The sequence below is a fragment of the Ranitomeya imitator genome, chromosome 10 (assembly GCF_032444005.1).
Source record: "Ranitomeya imitator isolate aRanImi1 chromosome 10, aRanImi1.pri, whole genome shotgun sequence".
Classification (NCBI taxonomy): Eukaryota; Metazoa; Chordata; class Amphibia; order Anura; family Dendrobatidae; genus Ranitomeya; species Ranitomeya imitator.
The window spans coordinates 25,276,175-25,301,057 of NC_091291.1; the positions used below are offsets into that span (position 1 = coordinate 25,276,175).

Sequence of the window (24,883 nt, forward strand, 5' to 3'; positions counted from 1 at the left end):
AGAAAGTCCATGGACAGAACCAGCCGAAGTACCATTCATGACCACAGGAGGGAGCCCGAAAACAGAATTCACAACAGGGGACCCCGCTTCACCTGTGGGAAGCATCACCATCTTGCTGCAACAACATCACCCCAGAGGACCCCTTTTAGCAGCGTCGGTCCCTCTGACCGAGAACCACAGGTGGCGTCACGAATAGACTTTATTCCAAGATACCCTTTAAAAGACCTTTCCCCTTTAATTGAGTCCCAGGGCCATGGACCGGGTCGCAGCCACCGTGACATCCCCTTTAAGTGTGACCAAACCCGGCACCGAGTATCCCCATTGCCCTGGTGGGCGACTCAGTAGCGCCAGAGGTATACCCATTGTGCTCAGACTACCATGGTTAAGCCCAAACGGGCCATAAGATTCGTCTTAAGTCTGTCGTACTCTTTGGCATCCTGCAGGGCAAGGTCATAGTATGTTTTCTGCAGTTCCCCCATAAGGCACAGAGCTAGGACCTCTGCCCATTGCTCTGGGGCCAGTTTCTCTCTGTCTGCCAGCCTCTCAAATACAGTCAGGCAAGCCTCCATGTCATCTTCCAGCGTCATCTTGTAGGAGGCTTCCCGTACTGTTCACTTTAACCGCATACCTTCAATTTGTTTGGCAGATGATGCCATCTGCCTGGACTGGACATTTTATGCCAGGAGAGCCATCTGCTGCTGCTGTTGTTGTTGCAACTGCTGGATCAAGAGTTTGTTGGTTTCTTGTTGGTCAGGCTGCTGTTGCTGGATATTGGTCCATCGTCCATAGCAGCCACTGATACTTGCAGTTTGGTGCACACGACCTCTGCAGACTTGTCTCAAAGAGATTCTGGTTTGTTTCGCTCCTCAACTTCAAGACACATCCAGTCTGCTCAGCCTCCCCAGCAGACTGACTTAGATGAACCCCTAGCTTGTTTATATGCGGTCAGCCAGGTGAAAGCTTACAGAGCTAGTATTTACCCCTAACCTACCGGGCATTGCTACTATATATATATATATATATATATATATATATATATATATATATATTATATATATATATATATATATATATATATATATATATATATATATATATATACACATTGTTACATTGGAATTGTCAATTCCATGCAAGGTTCTAGACACCGGACACATCTCCCTGTACACTGTACCACCCTAGGCTGGGAACGCAAAAGGGACAGAAGGGGCTTGTCCCGGCCTTCCACCTCCTGGTCTGGGGACAGTCTCATCAGCACACAATGATATCTCTTGTATTGTGAGACCACAAGCGGCTATTGAATCCTCTGTGACGGTACAAAAACTGTTTTGATCGCACAGTTTAACGCAGGGCTGTGGGTCGAGCCAATAATTGAGTCACTTCCACATGCGAAGGGATCTGTGTGGGGGTGTACGAGGCTCTCATCATCTGCTCACTGCGGAGGTCTGGGACTTGTTTTCGTGCAGATTAACACTGTCACTGCTGGACTTTCCTAATTATAGAGGGGCATCATGCGTAAAGCAATGATGACGGGTGAGATCACCCCCTCAAATGACTAAAACTTAAAGTTCAGTATAATTGCAGCCACGTAATGACTTGTGAAAATAGCTTAAAATAACAAGTAAAAAAATAACTGATATTTGTAGTAAAACACTGCAATGTTCGGTCACCAATAAAATTCATTGAGTAGCAGGAGGTGGGGGAGGAAGGAGATACAGCTGCAGTCTCACTGTGAAATGGATGCTGTGAGAGGGGAGGAGGGAGATGGCCGATTGGCTCAAAGTTTACAGAAAAGCTCTGACATCACACCAGGATGACTGACCCACCCCCTCATAAATAACAGCTACTAGGGACATGGCTGGAAGAAGCAGTGGGGACAGAAACGCTCTTTGCCTGGACTACCGAAAGCTTCTCTAGACTTACACTGCTGGAAAATTTTTGCTCTAAGGGCTCATCCAAGTCATAATTGTACCCCAAAGTACAGGAATTTATACTTTTATGTTTTTTAGGTCTTTGCTACGTTCCTGGCTGCCCTTCAGTCTATCAGCTATGGCTGGTCTTCTTGGCAAGAAGGGCATGCATGGCATACATTTGTTATACAGTATGCAGCTTGGAAACTAGCCCGATCCCTGCACCCCTCTAATGCTGCAGAGGCAAGGATGTCTTTCCTTGCAGCATGGGAGAACACACTGTTCAGACCAGTAGTATGACCATGCTGCTAGGTTATACTGTCATTATTCAGGAGCAAACCGCCACTCAAGAAACAGGAAGCTGGGAGGCTGGGGAGCGGTGCACTCCTGAAGAAAGATGATCAACTGACCCCTTTAACTCATTCTGCATCCAACAAATCAGAGGCTTTAACAAACAAATGATGCAAAATTGTTAAGTTAGCCAAGTGGCACATATGATTTTTAGTCAAACATACGAGCATGAGAATGCAATACATGCAATAAATAGAAATTTAAAAAATCCTCAGAAGGTACTGATATCCATTAAGAGAAAGATCATAGACCTCAATGAACTTCTGTCCCTGGTGGGCAGTTTCTTTCCTCTCCTCCTACTCTCACAATGGCAATATTTTTCACAAAGCACAGCATGTACATGGCTTTTATTATACAGAACAAGCCCAACATAAACTGTCGTTCTTGTAAGTCTGTACCTTTGATAATCTCCTCCTTCCTCTATGAGTATCCAGTGTCATAGAGCTGAAAAAGTGGTCCCAATATTATCTACTAAAGCTAAAGATCCCAGCAGCACCCTGCTTCTCCTCAGTGCTGCAGGCCTCTCCCCCTACTCTCCTCTGTGATTCCTAGATAGATTGCAATAGACACAATAAAAGATATGAGAGAGACAGAAAAAAAAGAAAGAATGATTGAAAAAAATGATGAATGACAAAAGAGGAAAATGAATGAGAGAGACACAAAAGAGGCAACAGGAAAGACAGAAGAGAGGAGGAAAGCGCGAGAATGAGAGACAAAGAGAAGAGAAGTGATGTAGTAGACTAATTATTGTAGTAGGTTATCATTATTGGTACCAACAGGTTTTTTTTATTTCATAAGGATACTATTGTTGCAATATATATATATATTGACAGGAAATAACAAATGTGATGGGTGATCAGACTGATAAACTGGCAGGCAAAATTTTTATAACATTTTTTTACCAACAATGTGCCCTTGGATTTTCCACTCTTCTATAGGAAAGATGATTATGCTTTCTCCTGAACATAGCTGAGCTAAAAATTAATGAGGATGCTGTGAGAGTGTTTTACTAGGGTCAGTAAGTGCATTTGTTTTTAATGAGTTAGTTTCTTTAGGTGCATCTGTTTTTTCATGATATTAACTGTATTTTCACAGCCGAACATAGCATAGCTGAGCTGTGCTACAACCCAACTGTCATACAAATGAGGATGCCATGAGAATGTTTTATTAGACGGGGTTCTTAGCTGCATGTGTTTTTCAGGAATTTGAAAGCATCATTGTATATTGTAAGCTTGTGAGCAGGGACCTCACTCCCAATGTCACTGTTTAAATTGTCTTAACTTGTATTGAATTTATTATCTGTACATGTCCCTGCTTAATTGTAAAGTGCTGCGAAATATGTTGGCGCTACATAAATAAAAATTATTATTATCATTAGGTGCATCTGTTTTTCATGAATTAGACAGGGCCATTAGGTGCATCTAAGGCCATGTTCACACAGTGCGTTTTTTTCTGCGGAACCGCAGCGTTTTTGCCGCTGCGGTTCCGCAGCTGTTTTCCATGCAGGGTACAGTACAATGTACCCTATGGAAACAGGAACCACTGTGCACATGATGCGGGAATCGGGAAAAAAAGCCGCGCTGAATAGCCGCTGTAAAAAAGAAGTACCATGTCACTTCTTTTTTCGGAGCCGCAGCGGTTCTGCACCCATAGACCTCCATTGTGAGGTCAAACCCGCAGTAAAACCCGCAGATCAAAAATATATCTGCGGATTTTATTGCAGTTTGTGGTGCCGAACCGCTGCAGCAGGAAGTGTGGGGAAGCGGGCGGAAGTGCGTGGGCGGAGTGTGGCTGCCCCGATCCCACCCCCCCGTGCTCCGATGCCCCTCCCCGTACTCCGATGTCCCCCCCTGTGCTCCGATGCCCCCCCCGTGCTCCGATGCCCCCCCGTGCCCTAATCTCCCCCCCTTATACTTACCCGGCCTCCCGGTGTCCGTCCAGCCGTCTTCTCCCTGGGCGCCGCCATCTTGCAAAATGGCGGGCGCATGCGCAGTGCGCCCGCCGAATCTGCCGGCCGGCAGATTCGTTCCAAAGTGCATTTTGATCACTGAGATATAACCTATCTCAGTGATCAAAATAAAAAAAATAGTAAATGACACCCCCCCCCCCCTTTGTCACCCCCATAGGTAGGGACAATAAAAAAATTAAGAATTTTTTTTTTTCCACTAAGGTTAGAATAGGGTTAGGGGTAGGGTTAGGGTTAGGGTTAGGGGTAGGGTTAGGGGTAGGGTTAGGGGTAGGGTTAGGGGTAGGGTTAGGGTATTTTCAGCCATTTTAACCCTAAAAAACTTCCTAGAAAACACACAGACTCTGCATAGAAAACTGCATAAAAAACGCATCAAAAAACGCATCAAAAAACGCACCAAAAAAGCACCAAAAAAAGGACCTGCGTTTTCTGCAAAGAGCTGCAGTTTCAGTCCTGAAAAAAAAGGAGGGAAATCAGGAACGTGTGAACATACCCTAAAGTTGGTATTAACCGTAATTTCAGGGCCTAGCATAGCTTAGGTGAGCTGTGCTACAACCCAAGTCAAATAAATGAGAATGTCATAAAAGTGTTTTATTAGACAGGGTCATTAACTGCATGTTTGTTTTCACAAATTATACAGGGCCATTGGGTGCATCTGTTTTTCATGAGTTGAACAAAGCCATTAGGTGCATCTGGAGCTGAATGAGAAAAACCTAAAAAAGACCCTACTTGTGAATTCAGCTTTTGGGCTCCCTCGGTGGTTGTAGAGGGTAATGCAGTTGTGCCTGGACTGCAGGAGTGGACAGGTGTATCTACTAATTGCAAAACTGACTGGGGTATATAGCTTTGCTGGATCCTTTAGTCAGTGCCAGTTGTCCATTGTTCTTGAAGGATTCACTTCCCTGCTGGTCTCTCCAGTTTGCTGTGTTTTTCTACAAAGATAAGTCCTGGCTTTGTATTTGCTGTCCACCTGCAGTGGACCTTATAGTTCTGTGCATTTTCATGTTTTTGTCTTGTCCAGCTTGGTCTGTGAAGGATTTTTTGCAGCCTAGCTATTTCTCTGGAGATGCAGATATACCCCCCATGTCTTTAGTCAGATGTGGTGATCCGTATTTTCTGCGGTGGATATTTTCTAGTATTTTTATACTGACCGCATAGTACTCTGTTCTATTCTTTCTTTTTAGCTAGTATGGCCTCCTATGCAAAAATCTGATTTCATATCTGCGTATGTTTTTTCCCTCTCCTCTCACAGTCAATATTTGTGGGGGGCTAGCTATCCTTTGGATAATTTCTCTGAGGCAAGATAGGTTTCCTGTTTCTGTCTTTAGGGGTAGTTAGATCTTAGGCTGTGTCGAGGGGTCTAGGGAGTGTTAGGTACCCCCCATGGCTGCTTCTAGTTGCGCTGCTAGGCTCAGGGTTTGCGGTCATTACAGGGACCACCTTCTCCAGAGTTCGTCTCATGCTGCTCCAAGGCCACCAGATCATAACAGTACAACTGGCCAACAATGAGTTAATTGCATCTCAGAAGAAGGGTGGAAAGATTTTGAGCCATTTTTTTTTCCTTAGCCTGTTTGGTCTGTTCCTCCCTCTTTACCTCTGGGTGGCTACAGAGTCTAGTAATAACATGAGTGTTCAGGAGTTAGTTTCTCGTGTGGATCAGCTTTCTGCTAGGGTACAGGGTATTTCAGATTTCATTGTTCAGACTCCTGCCTTAGAGCCTAAGGTTCCCACTCCTGATTTATTCTTTGGTGACAGATCCAAATTTTTGAGTTTCAAAAATAACTGTAAACTGTTTTTTGCATTGAGACCCCGGTCTTCTGGTGATCCTATTCAGCAGGTTAAAATCATCATATCTCTGCTGCGTGGTGACCCACAGAATTGGGCATTTTCCCTGGAATCTGGCAATCCTGCTTTGCTTAATGTTGATTCGTTCTTTCAGGCATTGGGGTTGTTGTATGATGAGCCTAATTCTGTGGATCAGGCTGAGAAAATCTTGTTAGCCCTGTGTCAAGGTCAAGAAGCGGCAGAATTGTATTGCCAGAAATTTAGAAAATGGTCTGTACTGACTAGATGGAATGAGGATGCCTTGGCGGCAATTTTCAGAAAGGGTCTTTCTGAATCCGTTAAAGATGTTATAGTGGGGTTCCCCACGCCTGCTGGTCTGAGTGATTCTATGTCTCTGGCCATTCAGATTGATCGGCGCTTGCGTGAGCGCAGAATTGTGCACACTGTGGCATTGTCCTCTGAGCGGAGCCCTGAGCCTATGCAGTGTGATAGGATTTTGTCTAGAGCTGAATGTCAAACATTCAGGCGTCAGAATAGGTTGTGTTTTTACTGCGGCGATTCTGCTCATGTTATTTCTGATTGCCTTAGGCGTGCTAAGAGAATCGCTAGTTCTGTTGCCATCAGTACTATACAGCCTAAATTTCTGTTATCTGTGACCTTGATCTGCCCATTATCATCATTTTCTGTCATGGCATTTGTGGATTCAGGCGCCGCTCTGAACTTAATGGACTTAGAATTTGCCAGACGTTGTGGTTTTCCCTTGCAGCCTTTGCAGAACCCTATTCCTTTGAGGGGCATTGATGCTACACCGTTGGCTAAAAATAAACCTCAGTTTTGGACACAGCTGACCATGTGCATGGCACCAGCCCATCAGGAAGATTGTCGTTTTCTGGTGTTGCATAATTTTCATGATGATATTGTGCTGGGTTTTCCATGGTTGCAGCTACATAATCCGGTGTTAGATTGGAAATCCATGTCTGTGACTAGTTGGGGTTGTCAGGGGGTTCATGATCAGGTTCCTTTGATGTCAATCTCCTCTCCCCCCTCTTCTGAAGTTCCTGAGTTTTTGTCTGACTTCCAGGATGTATTCAATGAGCCCAAATCCAGATCCCTTTCACCGCATAGGGACTGTGATTGTGCTATTGATTTGATTCCAGGTTGTAAGTTCCCTAAGGGCCGACTTTTCAACCTGTCTGTGCCTGAACATACCGCCATGCGGAGCTATATTAAGGAGTCTTTGGAGAAAGGGCATATTCGGCCATCTTCTTCACCGTTGGGAGCGGGGTTCTTTTTTGTTGCCAAGAAGGATGGCTCCTTGAGACCCTGTATTGATTATCGCCTCTTGAATAAGATCACGGTTAAATTTCAATACCCCTTGCCTTTGCTTACTGATTTGTTTGCTAGGATTAAGTGGTCTAGCTGGTTTACTAAGATTGACCTTCGAGGGGCATATAATCTTATTCGTATCAAGCAGGGTGACGAATGGAAAACTGCATTTAATACGCCCGAAGGCCATTTTGAATACCTTGTGATGCCATTCGGACTCTCTAATGCCCCATCTGTGTTCCAATCCTTTATGCATGATATCTTTCGGAGTTATCTTGATAAATTCATGGTTGTATATTTGGATGATATTTTGATTTTTTCCAATGATTGGAAGTCTCATGTGAAACAGGTCAGGATGGTATTTCAGATCCTCCGTAATAATGCTTTGTTTGTGAAGGGGTCAAAGTGCCTCTTTGGTGTGCAGAAGGTTTCTTTTTTGGGTTTCATTTTTTCTCCCTCATCTATAGAAATGGATCCGGTTAAGGTTCAGGCCATTCATGATTGGATTCAGCCCACATCTGTGAAGAGCCTTCAGAAATTCTTGGGCTTTGCTAATTTTTATCGTCGTTTCATTGCCAACTTCTCCAGTGTGGTTAAACCTCTAAACGATTTGACCAAGAAAGGTGCTGATGTGACGAATTGGTCCTCCGCGGCTGTTTCTGCCTTTCAGGAGCTTAAACGCCGATTTACTTCTGCCCCTGTGTTGCGTCAGCCAGATGTTTCCCTTCCATTTCAGGTTGAGGTTGACGCGTCTGAGATTGGGGCAGGGGACGTTTTGTCTCAGAGGAATTCTGATGGTTCCTTGATGAAACCGTGTGCCTTCTTTTCTCGGAAGTTTTCGCCTGCGGAACGCAATTATGATGTCGGCAATCGGGAGTTGTTGGCTATGAAGTGGGCATTTGAGGAGTGGCGACATTGGCTTGAGGGGGCCAAGCACCGTATTGTGGTCCTGACCGATCATAAGAATCTGATTTACCTCGAGTCTGCCAAACGGCTGAATCCTAGACAGGCTCGATGGTCCCTGTTTTTCTCCCATTTTGATTTTGTGGTCTCGTACATTCCTGGTACTAAGAATGTTAAGGTGGATGCCCTCTCTAGAAGTTTTTTTCCTGATTCCCCTGGGGTTCTTGAGCCGGTCGGCATTTTGAAGGAAGGGGTGATTCTTTCCGCCATCTCCCCTGATTTGCGATGGGTTCTTCAGGAATTTCAGGCTGATAAGCCTGACCGTTGTCCTGTGGGGAACCTGTTTGTTCCTGATAGATGGACTAGTAAAGTGATTTCTGAGGTTCATTGTTCTGTGTTGGCTGACCATTCTGGGATTTTTGGTACCAGAGATTTGGTTGGTAGGTCCTTTTGGTGGCCTTCTTTGTCACGGGATGTGCGTTCTTTTGTGCAGTCCTGTGGGATTTGTGCGTGGGCTAAGCCTTGCTGTTCCCACGCTAGTGGGTTGCTTTTGCCATTGTCGGTCCCTGAGAGACCTTGGACGCATATTTCTATGGATTTTATTTCCGATCTTCCTGTTTCCCAAAGAATGTCGGTTATCTGGGTTGTCTGTGACCGATTTTCTAAGATGGTTCATTTGGTGCCTTTGCCTAAATTGCCTTCTTCTTCTGATTTGGTTCCGTTGTTTTTTCAGCATGTGGTCCGTTTGCATGGTATTCCGGAGAATATTGTGTCCGACAGAGGTTCCCCGTTTGTTTCTAGGTTTTGGCGGGCCTTTTGTGCCAAGCTGGGCATTGATTTGTCTTTTTCCTCTGCATTTCATCCTCAGACAAATGGCCAGACTGAGCGAACTAATCAGACCTTGGAGACCTATTTGAGATGCTTTGTGTCTGCTGATCAGGATGATTGGGTGGCTTTTTTGCCATTGGCCGAGTTTGCCCTTAATAATAGGGCTAGTTCTGCTACTTTGGTTTCGCCTTTTTTTTTGTAATTTTGGTTTTCATCCTCGTTTTTCTTCTGGGCAGGTTGAGCCTTCTGACCTTTCTGGTGTGGATTCTGTGGTCGACAGGTTGCAGCAGATTTGGGCTTGTGTGGTGGACAATTTGGTGCTGTCTCAGGAGGAGGCTCAGCGTTTTGCTAACCGTCGTCGGTGTGTTGGTTCCCGGCTTCGGGTTGGTGATCTGGTTTGGTTATCTTCCCGTCATGTTCCTATGAAGGTTTTTTCCCCTAAGTTTAAGCCTCGATTTATTGGTCCTTATAGGATTTCTGAGATTATTAATCCGGTGTCCTTTCGCCTGGCGCTTCCGGCCTCTTTTGCTATTCATAATGTCTTCCATAGATCTTTGTTGCGGAAATATGTGGAGCCCGTTGTTCCCTCTGTTGATCCTCCGGCCCCTGTATTGGTCGATGAGGAGTTGGAATATGTTGTTGAGAAGATTTTGGATTCCCGTTTTTTGAGGCGGAAGCTTCAGTACCTTGTCAAGTGGAAGGGTTATGGCCAGGAGGATAATTCTTGGGTTTCTGCCTCTGATGTCCATGCCGTTGATTTGGTTTGTGCCTTTCATCGGGCTCATCCTGATCGGCCTGGGGGGCTCTGGTGAGGGTTCGGTAACCCCTCCTCAAGGGGGAAGGTACTGTTGTGAATTCAGCTTTTGGGCTCCCTCCGGTGGTTGTAGAGGGTAATGCAGTTGTGCCTGGACTGCAGGAGTGGACAGGTGTATCTACTAATTGCAAAACTGACTGGGGTATATAGCTTTGCTGGATCCTTTAGTCAGTGCCAGTTGTCCATTGTTCTTGAAGGACTCACTTCCCTGCTGGTCTCTCCAGTTTGCTGTGTTTTTCTACAAAGATAAGTCCTGGCTTTGTTTTTGCTGTTCACCTGCAGTGGACCTTATAGTTGTGTGCATTTTCATGTTTTTGTCTTGTCCAGCTTGGTCTGTGAAGGATTTTTTGCAGCCTAGCTATTTCTCTGGAGATGCAGATATACCCCCCATGTCTTTAGTCAGATGTGGTGATCCGTATTTTCTGCGGTGGATATTTTCTAGTGTTTTTATACTGACCGCATAGTACTCTGTTCTATTCTTTCTTTTTAGCTAGTATGGCCTCCTATGCAAAAATCTGATTTCATATCTGCGTATGTTTTTTCCCTCTCCTCTCACAGTCAATATTTGTGGGGGGCTAGCTATCCTTTGGATAATTTCTCTGAGGCAAGATAGGTTTCCTGTTTCTGTCTTTAGGGGTAGTTAGATCTTAGGCTGTGTCGAGGGGTCTAGGGAGTGTTAGGTACCCCCCACGGCTGCTTCTAGTTGCGCTGCTAGGTTCAGAGTTTGCGGTCAGTAAAGGGACCACCTTCTCCAGAGTACGTCTCATGCTGCTCCAAGGCCACCAGATCATAACACCTACTACTATTTACAACAACTTTAATTAAAGCATTTTAAAAGCCAGGGGGTTTTACCAAGCAAGGGTAGGTCACATAGATGAGATATTGGGATTCTGACCCTCGTTTGGCCTAATGGTATCCCTGCTTTGCCGTGGAGGTTGGCACCCTAAAGAGCGAAATGAGTGCCCCTGCTCAATGTCGACTCGCCCTCAATGACCCTGTTATACCCTATAAAAAAGTAGCATTACTGTGAACAATCAAATAACAGCAAATAGGTATATGGAACCTAAATGTGACCCAAATGGTAACATTAAAAATACAGGGAGATAATCCTAACCAAGACAGTGAGCATATCATCTGTCTTATTAGTCAAACAGCTGTAAGTACATCACGTACATTTGAAGCTGGTATTAATGGCATTTTCAGAACTGAGCGTAGCCTAGCCAAGCTGTGCTGCAACCCAAGTATCATATAAATGAGGATGCCATGAGAGTGTTTTATTAGACAGGTTCATTAGCAGCATGTGTTTTTCAGGAATTAGATACAATCATAAGGTGCATCTGGTTGTTAATGAATTAGACAGGGCCATTAGATGCATCTGAAGCTGATTTTAATGGTATTTTCACAGCCGAGCATAGCATAGCTGAGCTGTGCTACAAACCAAATGTGAAAATGAAAGTGTTTTAATAGGCAGAGTCATTGGCTGCATGTGTTTTTCAGGAATTAGAAAGCTTCATTAGGTTCATCTTTTTTCAGAAATTAGACAGGGCCATTAGGTGCATCTGAGGTTAACATTAATGGTATTTTTACAGCCGAGCATAGCTTAGCTGATCTGTGCTACAACCCAACTGTCATAAAATGATGATGCCATGAGAGTGTTTTATTAGGCAGGGTCATTGGCTGTATGTGTTTTTCAGGAATTAGACAGGGCCATTAGGTGCATTTGAAAATGGTATTAATGGAGTTTGAGAGCCGAGCATAGCATAGCTTGTCTGTGCTGCAACCCAACTGTCATATAAATGAGGATGCCAAGAGAGTGTTTTATTAGACAGGGTCATCAGCCGCATGTGTTTTTCAGGAATTAGAATCATTAGGTGCATCTGTTTTCTATTAATTAGACAGGGCCATTAGCCGCATGTGTTTTTCAGGAATTAGAGTCATTAGGTGCATCTGTTTTCTATTAATTAGACAGGGCCATTCCTATCATGAATAAAACAGGGTTATTGGGTGTATCTGTATTTGTTATCAGGGAGATGACAGTGCCACACACAGCATAGTTAAGCTGTGCTGCAAATCCGCAGTCAAGATCAATGGGGAGGGTTTTTTTTTTAAGACCGGGTCATTAGAGTCATCTGCACATTCTTGATTGATAGATTTACAATTACAGATAATGGGATCCGTGGCAACAAAGGGTAAATAAATCTATGTTTGGGCATCATTAGGAGGTGATAGATTTTAAAAGAAGGTTATATTGGCACCTTCGACTAATTCTTCATTTACCGAAAACTGAGAGCACATGATTTGGGGGAGAACCCTTTAATGAACCTTGCGCCGAGATTTTACAATGTTGCAATATAATTATGAAATGTATCAGTCCTGTCAGATACCAAAACAATTCCCAAAATCTGTCAGTGCCTCCTGTCCCCACATTCTGGCCTGGAGATCATTACTTTGGCAGGGCAGTATGGTGTTGTTAGACTCCACCGTATTATGTAGATGAAGTCGTCGGAAAGCAAAATAAACAGATGAGAAGCATATGATGAGAAATGCTGCACAATCGTACGCGGTTGGGAAGGATCGCTGCAAAATGCTGAAGGATCGGAAGGGAAGAAACATGCAAAACCACAGAAAAAAGCAGACAAAGAGAAAGGTCACTGCCTCCTGCAAAATCAGAACACTCCTCTCCAAAAAAAGCTCTGTGCTGCTGAAAAACCCTTACAATTCACACCCCACTTAAATGCTCTGTGCTGCTGGAAGACGCTTATAGTCTTCACCATGACCTTGCTTTATAAAGCATTAAATCACCAAGGGTTTTATCAGGAAGAACACTACCATCCGCATCACTAAAGCCATAGAAGCCCGATAACAGAGAACAATAGCCGGCATTTAACTGATAAGATACATTTTTTGTTTAATCTCATTTTAAGAGAGCTGAAATGTTCCGCTATACTGTACAGCCAATTACTAGGAATCCTGACAACCAGGCAGAGAAGAAAAAAAACACAATAAAACCGCAGTGACCGCAGAGAGAACACAGATTTGCTGAGAAAGAAACAACGACCTTTGTGCTCAGAAATAAAAAAAAAATCTTCTTCTGAGGTTCACAACGACATTAAACAGCTCGACCAACAATGAGCCCCTGTCAAGACGATCGCCCATCACAGCCCCGCATTGTCTTCATGGTCAGATGCTGTTCTGTGCAATATCGGCCTATTATGTCTCCTTTATATATTTTAGTTATAGAAAATACAGCTTTAGTTTGTAAAAATAATAACACCCCAAAAAGGAAAATATCAGAGGCATGAGATGCTGCAACCGAGAGAATATGAAGCAGCAGCAAAAAACACTGGCTTCACAATTAAAGTATTATAGTAGTTATATTCTTCTACATAGGAGCAGTATTATAGTAGTTATATTCTTGTACATAGGGGCAGTATTATAGTAGTTACATTCTTGTATATAGGAGCAGTATTATAGTAGTTATATTCTTGTACATAGGGGCAGAATTATAGTAGTTATATTCTTCTACATAGGAGCAGTATTATAGTAGTTATATTCTTGTACATAGGAGCAGTATTATAATAGTTATATTCTTGTACATAGGGAGCAGTATTATAGTAGTTATATTCTTGTACATAGGGGCAGTATTATAGTAGTTATATTCTTGTACATAGGGAGCAGTATTATAGTAGTTATATTCTTGTATATAGGGAGCAGTATTATAGTAGTTATATTCTTGTATATAGGGAGCAGTATTATAGTAGTTATATTCTTGTACATAGGGGCAGTATTATAGTAGTTATATTCTTCTACATAGGAGCAGTATTATAGTAGTTATATTCTTGTACATAGGAGCAGTATTATAGTAGTTATATTCTTGTACATAGGAGCAGTATTATAGTAGTTATATTCTTGTACATAGGGGCAGTATTATAGTAGTTATATTCTTCTACATAGGAGCAGTATTATAGTAGTTATATTCTTGTACATAGGAGCAGTATTATAGTAGTTATATTCTTGTACATAGGGGCAGTATTATAGTAGTTATATTCTTGTACATAGGGATCAGTATTATAGTAGTTATATTCTTGTACATAGGAGCAGTATTATAGTAGTTATATTCTTATACATAGGAGCAGTATTATAGTAGTTATATTCTTGTACATAAGGAGCAGTATTATAGTAGTTATATTCTTGTACATAGTGAGCAGTATTATAGTAGTTATATTCTTGTACATAGGAGCAGTATTATAGTAGTTATATTCTTGTACATAGGGATCAGTATTATAGTAGTTATATTCTTCTACATAGGAGCAGTATTATAGTAGTTATATTCTTGTACATAGGAGCAGTATTATAGTAGTTATATTCTTGTACATAGGGGCAGTATTATAGTAGTTATATTCTTGTACATAGGGATCAGTATTATAGTAGTTATATTCTTGTACATAGGAGCAGTATTATAGTAGTTATATTCTTATACATAGGAGCAGTATTATAGTAGTTATATTCTTGTACATAAGGAGCAGTATTATAGTAGTTATATTCTTGTACATAGTGAGCAGTATTATAGTAGTTATATTCTTGTACATAAGGAGCAGTATTATAGTAGTTATATTCTTGTACATAGTGAGCAGTATTATAGTAGTTATATTCTTGTACATAGGAGCAGTATTATAGTAGTTATATTCTTGTACATAGGGGCAGTATTATAGTAGTTATATTCTTGTACATAGGGGCAGTATTATAGTAGTTATATTCTGGTATATAGGGAGCAGTATTATAGTAGTTATATTCTTGTACATAGGGGCAGTATTATAGTAGTTATATTCTTGCACATAGGAGCAGTATTATAGTAGTTATATTCTTGTACATAGGAGCAGTATTATAGTAGTTATATTCTTGCACATAGGGGCAGTATTATAGTAGTTATATTCTTGTACATCGGGGCAGTATTATGACAGTTATGTTCTTGTACATAGGAGACAGTATTATAGTAGTTATATTCTTGTACATCGGGGCAGTATTATAGTAGTTATATTCTTGTACATAGGGGCAGTATTATAGTAGTTATATTCTTGTACATAGGGGCAGTATTATGACAGTTATGTTCTTGTACATAGGAGACAGTATTATAGTAGTTATATTCTTGTACATAGGGGCAGTATTATAGTAGTTATATTCTTGTACATCGGGGCAGTATTATGACAGTTATGTTCTTGTACATAGGAGACAGTATTATACTATTCATAACTTTTTCTTGGTCACCTGTGCAATTTGTTTTAACCACTTACAGACTGGTTGCCTTCTGGGTCATCTGTCACCAGAATCGCTCTTTTAATTTGCGATCCGTTCATTTTTTCAGTGCTAGATAATCAGTCAGACATTTCTTTAGTGCCTATAGGCTGAGGACCACTGTGACTGACGATTTATCTGCCCAGGCAGCAAAAAAGAAGATTCATCCTACACGAGACCATTATAGATGAAGAGATTTTTTGATCTTTCAGGGAAGGTATTTTAAAGCTTTCCGCATGGATGTTTTGTGTTATCTCTAAACTGTCTGATAACAAAAGCTCTACAGGACGCCGCCAGATCACCTAACAATAGAAATGATTATTAGAGTCAATTACCCTCGTTCTAAAATAAAAATCTGCCGCCTCTGAGCTGTACTTTATTTCTGGAAACCATAATAACCATTGTCTGCGGATGGGCCCGGTGCGGCTCGGAGCGGCCGTGCACATCACATATATATTTTTACATTTAGATCTTTAATGGGCTGCATTTATAAATGTTCCTACAGACATGAAAGGCAAGATACCGGCCTTAAAGAGATTCATGCCCAGATTTACATATGATAATGAGTAGGACAAGCAATATGGCTTTCTCTGTGATATGGGTTCTCAATAATTGGCTCAACAGATCCATTACACGGGAGTGGGTGTATGCAGCTGTTTTGGAGCCTATGGAAAGGGGGGCTGACTTGTGTGACTACACACACCGCACAGCGAAGGCAATAGGTGATTCTTCTACCTACTATTTGTCCAAACCCATGGCCAAGGAAGTCTTAATACAATTGAGTTTCTCAAAGAACGTTGATGCCATGGGAAAAAAGAGGGGATTTTCTAACCAAGGTTGAGTTAGAAGTTCCAGCCCTGTAACTTTCATTAGGGTTAGGGTTAGGGTTAACCCTAACCCCTAACCCTAACCCTAACCCTAACCCCAAACTAAGGTTTGTTTGGGCTTCCATAGACCCAGGGTCACAGCAATGCTCCATCTGTGGTGAAAATATAAGCTCCAGCGTGCCATGGCAGCACAGCTTTATGGGGATGCTGGGAGTTGTAGTTTATCAGCTAGAGTGCCTAAATTTGTTGACCCTTGCTGTGAGACAGTGAATAGAATAGAATGGGCTCCAACTATATCCAGAAGGGACCACTTTATTCTCGAGAATATTGGAGGTCATAAAGTAATGGCATATTCTAGTGTTTCGCCATTACTTTATGGAACCTGGATGTGCAGGGAAGTTCATTCAATTTCATTCCCACTACTGGAGCTTTGCTGCACCTTCCCCAAGGAGTAGGTGGCCCAGTGCTGATATATACCGAGAAGGGACCACTTTATTCTCAGCATCACTGGACATCATAAATTAATAACATATTTTAGTATTTCACCGACACTTTATGGAACCTGGATGTGTAGCTAAATGTAGTCAGTTTTATTCCCTTTAATGGTGGGTTGTGCTGGACCTCCCCTGCGGAGCAGGTGATGCTCTGCTGATATACTGTGAAGGAATCACTTTATTCTCAGGATAATAGTAGATCCCTTTCAATCATAAAGTAGTGACAAATTCTACTGTTGAGTCACTACTTTATGGAAACCGGATGTGTAGTGAAATGCAGTCAGTTTCATCCCCTATAATAGAGCTGTGTTGCACCTCCCCCGCGGACCAGGTGGCACTGTGCCGCTATATATCGCGAAGGAACCACTTTATTGGCAACATCACTGGAGGAAATAACGTAAAGGCAAGTTCTAGCGTTTCGTCATCACTTTATGACATGGGAAAACCCATTTAAAGGGAACCTGTCACCTATTTTATTCCAATATAACCTACGGTGTTGTGAATTCTGTGGCTGAATTCACTCCTGTGGTCACAAGTGGTACTGCAGCTTCTGAGCTTCCTCCCTCAGGTGTTCTGGTGAGCTCGTTAACTGCTTCATTACTTAACTCCGCCTGATGCTGCTATCCTTGCTCCTTGTCAATGTTTCAGTGTTGGATCTGAGCTTCTCCTGATTGTTCCTGTGACCTGCTGCTCTGTATAGCTAAGTGCTTTTTGTTTTTTTGTTGCTTTTTTTCTGTCCAGCTTGTCTTTTGTTTTGCTGGAAGCTCTGAGACGCAAAGGGTGTACCGCCGTGCCGTTAGTTCGGCACGGTGGGTTTTTTTTGCCCCCTTTGCGTGGTTTTGCTTTAGGGTTTTTTGTAGACTGCAAAGTTCGCTTTACTGTCCTCGCTCTGTCCTAGAATATCGGGCCCCACTTTGCTGAATCTATTTCATCCCTACGTTTTGTCTTTTCATCTTACTCACAGTCATTATATGTGGGGGGCTGCCTTTTCCTTTGGGGAATTTCTCTGAGGCAAGTCAGGCCTATTTTTCTATCTTCAGGGTAGCTAGTTTCTTAGGCTGTGCCGAGTTGCCTAGGTAGTTGTTAGGCGCAATCCACAGCCGCTTTTAGTTGTGTTTAGGATAGGATCAGGTGTGCAGTCTACAGAGTTTCCACGTCTCAGAGCTCGTTCTTGTATTTTTGGGTATTTGTCAGATCACTGTGTGCGCTCTGATCGCTAAGCACACTGTGTTTCTGGATTGCCTTCATAACACCTGTCATTAGCAAACATAACAGTACAAGGAGCCAAAACTAATGATTCTCAATAGAGGGAAAGAAAAAGTTCTTACATAATTTTTTTTTCTGCTCTGTGTTCATTTTTTTTTTTTCCCCTAGACATTTGGGTGATTCTGGACACAGGTGTGGACATGGATATTCAGGGTCTGTGCTCTTCAATGGATAATCTCGTTATAAATGTACAAAAAATTCAAGATACTATTGATCAGAAATCTATGTTAGAACCAAGAATTCCTATTCCTGATTTGTTTTTTGGAGATAGAACTAAGTTTCTAAGTTTCAAAAATAATTGTAAGCTATTTCTGGCCTTGAAACCTCATTCTTCTGGTAATCCTATTCAACAGGTTTTGATTATTATTTCTTTTTTGCGCGGCGACCCTCAAGACTGGGCATTTTCTCTTGCGCCAGGAGACCCTGCATTGAGTAGTGTCGATGCATTTTTCCTGGCGCTCGGATTGCTGTACGATGAGCCTAATTCAGTGGATCAGGCTGAGAAAAATTTGCTGGCTTTGTGCCAGGGTCAGGATGATATAGAAGTATATTGTTAGAAATTTAGGAAATGGTCAGTACTCACTCAGTGGAATGAATCTGCGCTGGCAGCTTTGTTCAGAAAGGGTCTCTCTGAGGCTCTTAAGGATGTCATGGTGGGATTTCCTATGCCTGCTGGTTTGAATGAGTCTTTGTCTTTGGCCATTCAGATCGGTCGACGCTTGCGCGAGCGTAAATCTGTGCGCCATTTGGCGGTACTGCCTGAGGTTAAACCTGAGCCTATGCAGTGCGATAGGACTATGACTAGAGTTGAACGGCAGGAATACAGACGTCTGAATGGTCTGTGTTTCTACTGTGGTGATTCCACTCATGCTATTTCTGATTGTCCTAAGCGCACTAAGCGGTCCGCTAGGTCTGCCGTCATTGATACTGTACAGTCCAAATTCCTTCTGTCCATTACCTTGATATCCTCTTTGTCGTCGTTTTCTGTCATGGCGTTTGTGGATTCGGGCGCTGCCCTGAATCTGATGGATTTGGATTATGCTAAACGTTGTGGGTTTTTCTTGGAGCCTTTGCGGTGTCCTATTCCATTGAGAGGAATTGATGCTACACCTTTGGCCAAGAATAAACCTCAATACTGGGCCCAGCTGACCATGTGCATGGCTCCTGCACATCAGGAAGTTATTCGCTTTCTGGTGTTGCATAATCTGCATGATGTGGTCGTGTTGGGGTTGCCATGGCTACAAACCCATAATCCAGTATTGGATTGGAATTCCATGTCGGTATCCAGCTGGGGTTGTCAGGGGGTACATGGTGATGTTCCATTTTTGTCGATTTCGTCATCCACCCCTTCTGAGGTCCCAGAGTTTTTGTCTGATTATCAGGATGTATTTGAAGAGCCCAAGTCCGATGCCCTACCTCCGCATAGGGATTGTGATTGTGCTATCAATTTGATTCCTGGTAGTAAATTCCCTAAAGGTCGATTATTTAATTTATCCGTGCCCGAACACGCCGCTATGCGCAGTTATGTGAAGGAATCCCTGGAGAAGGGACATATTCGCCCATCGTCATCACCACTGGGAGCAGGGTTCTTCTTTGTAGCCAAGAAGGATGGTTCGCTGAGACCGTGTATTGATTACCGCCTTCTTAATAAGATCACTGTTAAATTTCAGTATCCCTTGCCATTGTTATCTGACTTGTTTGCTCGGATTAAGGGGGCTAGTTGGTTCACTAAGATAGATCTTCGTGGTGCGTATAATCTGGTGAGAATCAGGCAAGGAGATGAATGGAAAACGGCATTTAATACGCCCGAGGGTCATTTTGAGTATCTAGTGATGCCGTTCGGACTTGCCAATGCTCCATCTGTGTTTCAGTCTTTTATGCATGACATCTTCCGTGAGTATCTGGATAAATTCCTGATTGTTTACTTGGATGACATTTTGATCTTCTCAGATGATTGGGAGTCTCATGTGAAGCAGGTCAGAATGGTTTTTCAGGTCCTGCGTGCTAACTCTTTGTTTGTGAAGGGATCAAAGTGTCTCTTCGGTGTGCAGAAAGTTTCATTTTTGGGGTTCATCTTTACCCCTTCCACTATCGAGATGGATCCAGTTAAGGTCCAAGCCATCCAGGATTGGATTCAGCCGACATCTCTGAAAAGTCTGCAAAAGTTCCTGGGCTTTGCTAATTTTTATCGTCGCTTCATCTGTAATTTTTCTAGCATTGCCAAACCATTGACCGATTTGACCAAGAAGGGTGCTGATTTGGTTAATTGGTCTTCTGCTGCTGTGGAAGCTTTTCAGGAGTTGAAGCGTCGTTTTTGTTCTGCCCCTGTGTTGTGTCAGCCAGATGTTTATCTTCCGTTCCAGGTCGAGGTTGATGCTTCTGAGATTGGAGCAGGGGCGGATTTGTCACAGAGAGGTTCTGATTGCTCAGTGATGAAACCATGTGCTTTCTTTTCCAGGAAGTTTTCGCCCGCTGAGTGTAATTATAATGTGGGCAATCGAGAGTTGCTGGCCATGAAGTGGGCATTCGAGGAGTGGCGTCATTGGCTTGAAGGAGCTAAGCATCGCGTGGTGGTATTGACTGATCATAAGAACTTGACTTATCTCGAGTCTGCCAAGCGCTTGAATCCTAGACAGGCCCGTTGGTCGTTATTTTTTGCCCGCTTCGACTTTGTGATTTCGTACCTTCCGGGCTCTAAAAATGTGAAGGCGGATGCTCTGTCTAGGAGTTTTGTGCCCGACTCTCCGGGTTTATCTGAGCCAGCGGGTATCCTCAAGGAAGGAGTCATTGTGTCTGCCATCTCCCCTGATTTGCGGCGGGTGCTGCAAAAATTTCAGGCGAATAAACCTGATCGTTGTCCAGCAGAGAAACTGTTCGTCCCTGATAGGTGGACTAATAAACTTATCTCTGAACTTCATTGTTCGGTGTTGGCTGGTCATCCTGGAATCTTTGGTACCACAGACTTAGTGGCTAGATCCTTCTGGTGGCCATCTCTGTCACGGGATGTACGTACTTTTGTGCAGTCCTGTGGGATTTGTGCTAGGGCTAAGCCCTGCTGTTCTCGTGCCAGTGGGTTGCTTTTGCCCTTGCCGGTCCCAAAGAGGCCTTGGACACATATTTCGATGGATTTCATTTCTGACCTTCCCGTTTCTCAAAAGATGTCAGTCATTTGGGTGGTCTGTGATCGCTTTTCTAAAATGGTCCATCTGGTGCCCTTGGCTAAATTGCCTTCCTCCTCTGATTTGGTACCTTTGTTCTTTCAGCATGTGGTTCGGTTGCATGGCATTCCTGAGAATATTGTTTCTGACAGAGGTTCCCAGTTTGTTTCAAGGTTTTGGCGAGCCTTTTGTGGTAGGATGGGCATTGACCTATCCTTTTCCTCGGCTTTCCATCCTCAGACTAATGGCCAGACCGAACGAACCAATCAGACCTTGGAAACATATCTGAGATGTTTTGTTTCTGCAGACCAGGATGATTGGGTGTCCTTTTTGCCGTTGGCTGAGTTCGCCCTTAATAATCGGGCCAGCTCGGCTACCTTGGTTTCTCCATTTTTTTGCAATTCTGGGTTCCATCCTCGTTTCTCTTCAGGACAGGTTGAGTCTTCGGACTGTCCTGGTGTGGATTCTGTGGTGGATAGGTTGCAGCAGATCTGGACTCAGGTAGTGGACAATTTGATCTTGTCCCAGGAGAAAGCTCAACTTTTCGCTAATCGCAGACGCCGTGTGGGTCCCCGACTTCGTGTTGGGGATCTGGTTTGGTTATCTTCTCGTCATATTCCTATGAAGGTTTCCTCTCCTAAATTTAAACCTCGTTTTATTGGTCCGTATAGGATTTCTGAGGTTCTCAATCCTGTGTCTTTTCGTTTGACCCTCCCAGACTCCTTTTCCATACATAATGTATTCCATAGGTCGTTGTTGCGGAGATACGTGGCACCTATGGTTCCATCTGTTGAGCCTCCTGCCCCGGTTTTGGTGGAGGGGGAATTGGAGTATATTGTGGAGAAGATTTTGGATTCTCGTGTTTCTAGACGGAAACTCCAGTATCTGGTTAAATGGAAGGGTTATGCTCAGGAAGATAATTCCTGGGTTTTTGCCTCTGATGTTCATGCTTCCGATCTTGTTCGTGCCTTTCATGCGGCTCATCCTGGTCGGCCTGGGGGCTCTGGTGAGGGTTCGGTGACCCCTCCTCAAGGGGGGGGGTACTGTTGTGAATTCTGTGGCTGAATTCACTCCTGTGGTCACAAGTGGTACTGCAGCTTCTGAGCTTCCTCCCTCAGGTGTTCTGGTGAGCTCGTTAACTGCTTCATTACTTAACTCCGCCTGATGCTGCTATCCTTGCTCCTTGTCAATGTTTCAGTGTTGGATCTGAGCTTCTCCTGATTGTTCCTGTGACCTGCTGCTCTGTATAGCTAAGTGCTTTTTGTTTTTTTGTTGCTTTTTTTCTGTCCAGCTTGTCTTTTGTTTTGCTGGAAGCTCTGAGACGCAAAGGGTGTACCGCCGTGTCGTTAGTTCGTCACGGTGGGTTTTTTTTGCCCCCTTTGCGTGGTTTTGCTTTAGGGTTTTTTGTAGACTGCAAAGTTCGCTTTACTGTCCTCGCTCTGTCCTAGAATATCGGGCCCCACTTTGCTGAATCTATTTCATCCCTACGTTTTGTCTTTTCATCTTACTCACAGTCATTATATGTGGGGGGCTGCCTTTTCCTTTGGGGAATTTCTCTGGGGCAAGTCAGGCCTATTTTTCTATCTTCAGGCTAGCTAGTTTCTTAGGCTGTGCCGAGTTGCCTAGGTAGTTGTTAGGCGCAATCCACAGCCGCTTTTAGTTGTGTTTAGGATAGGATCAGGTGTGCAGTCTACAGAGTTTCCACGTCTCAGAGCTCGTTCTTGTATTTTTGGGTATTTGTCAGATCACTGTGTGCGCTCTGATCGCTAAGCACACTGTGTGTCTGGATTGCCTTCATAACACCTGTCATTAGCAAACATAACACTACGGCCACCACTTTTTAGCTCCATGTGGGGGCAGGGTTGAGAAGAGGGCGCTTATGCCGAAGCACAAAGGGTAACACTGTGTGGATGATGTAGGACGCGTCACCCACACGAAGCACAGAAGGAGGATGGCATTGCAAGAAGAAAGGAGGCACCGGACCAAGAGCAAGCGGCGCCCATCGGACTGGAGCGCTCCATAGCCGAGTATAATAAAAAGTCGTTTTTTGCCTTGCAGGGTGAATTACAGTCATATGTACAGCATTATATGTCAAACTCTGGCCTGCGGGACAAAATCTGGCCCACAGGCTGAGTATATTAAGTCGCCACTTCAGGCAGTCCCCCGCCCTGCAACGCACTTTCACCTAGCATCACACTTTCAACAATATCGGCATCCTAGATGCCACTACAGTTGAAAGCAGTGATGAAGGAGATAGCTTCTACTGATGCTCCCTCTGCCAACTTTCACCCTCTGCAACTGAAATCTCAGTGCAGCAGGTGTTATGGAAGTCATTACAACGCACGCGCTGAACCGAGATGTGCAGAGGATCTGAAGACACCATGAAGAGACCAGAGCAGTGGGGAACGGGCATTATTGATTTTTTTTTTTATGTGGTGCCATTATACTGTATGGAACACTATATGGGGTCATTATACTGTATGGAGCACTCTGTGAGGTCATTATAGTGTATGGAGTACTAAATGGGGCCATTATACTGTATGGAACACTGTGGGGCCATAATACTGTATGGCACACTATATGGAGTCTATTATACTGTATGGAGCAGTATGTGGGGCCATTATACTGTATGGAGCACTATCTGGTTCCCATTATACTGTATGAAACAATTTTTGTGGCCAGTATACTGTATGGAGCATTTGTGTGGCCATTATACTGTATGGAGCACTTTTTATGACCATAATATTGTATGGAGCACTAGGTGGGGCTAATATACTGTGTGGAGCACTATGTGGTGTCATTGTACTGTATGTTGGAAAATTTAGGGTGATTATACTGTACAGCACACTATGTAGGGCCCATTATACTGTATGAAACACTATCTGGAGCCATTATACTGTATGGAGCAGTATGTGAGGCCATTATACTGTATTGAGCACTGTGTGAGACCATTATACTGTATAGCACAGTATATAAGGCCATTATACTATATGGAGCGCTATGTGGGGTCATTATACTGTATAGATCACAATGTAGGACCACTATACTGTATGGAGCACTATATGAGGCCATTATACTGTATGGATCACTATGTGTGGCCATCATACTGTCTGGAGCACCATGTGGAGTGATTATAGTATATGGAGCACCCTTTTGGGCCCTTATGCTATATGGAGTGCTATGTATGGCCAATATACTGTAAGTAGCACGATGTAGGGCCATAATACTGTATGAAGCACAATGTGAGGACATTTTACTGTCTGGAGCACTATGTGGGCGATTATACTGTATAGAGCACTTTTTGTCACAATTATATTGTATGGAGCACTAGGTGGGGCCATTATACCGTGTGGAGCACTATGTCGAGCCATTATACCATATGGAGCACTACGTGGTGCCATTGTACTTTATGGGGCACTATGTGGTGCCATTGTACTGTATGGAGCACTATGTGAGGCCATTATACTGTATAGAGCACTATGTGGTGCCATTGTGCTGTGTGGAGCACTATGCAGTGCCATTGTGCTGTATGGAGCACTATGTGGTGCCATTATGCTGTATGGAGCATTATGTGAGGCCATTATACTGTATGGATCACTATGTGAGACCATAATACTGTATGGAGCACTATGTAGGGCCATTATTCTGTATGGAACATTTTGTGGTGCCATTGTACTGTATGGAGCACTATGTGGTGGCATTGTACTATATGGAGCACTATGTGGTGGAATTGTACTATATGGAGCACTATGTGAGGCCATTATACTGTATAGAGCACTATGTAGGGCCCATTATACTGTATGGATTACTATGTGAGGCCATAATACTGTATAGAGCACTATATGAGGCCATTATACTGTATGGAGCACTATGTGAAGCTATTACACTGTATGGAGCACTATGTGGAGCCATTATACTGTATGGAGCACTATGTAGAGCCATTATACTGTATGGAGCACTATA

The 24,883-nt window shown here is 43.3% G+C and overlaps 1 protein-coding gene across 8 annotated transcripts in view; it reads right to left on the reverse strand.

Annotated features, from left to right (window-relative positions):
• The window catches only part of LOC138651816 (myelin-associated glycoprotein-like), a 127,551-nt gene that overhangs the window by 45,086 nt on the left and 57,582 nt on the right, over positions 1-24,883 (reverse strand). The gene's annotated exons all lie outside the window — the stretch shown is intronic.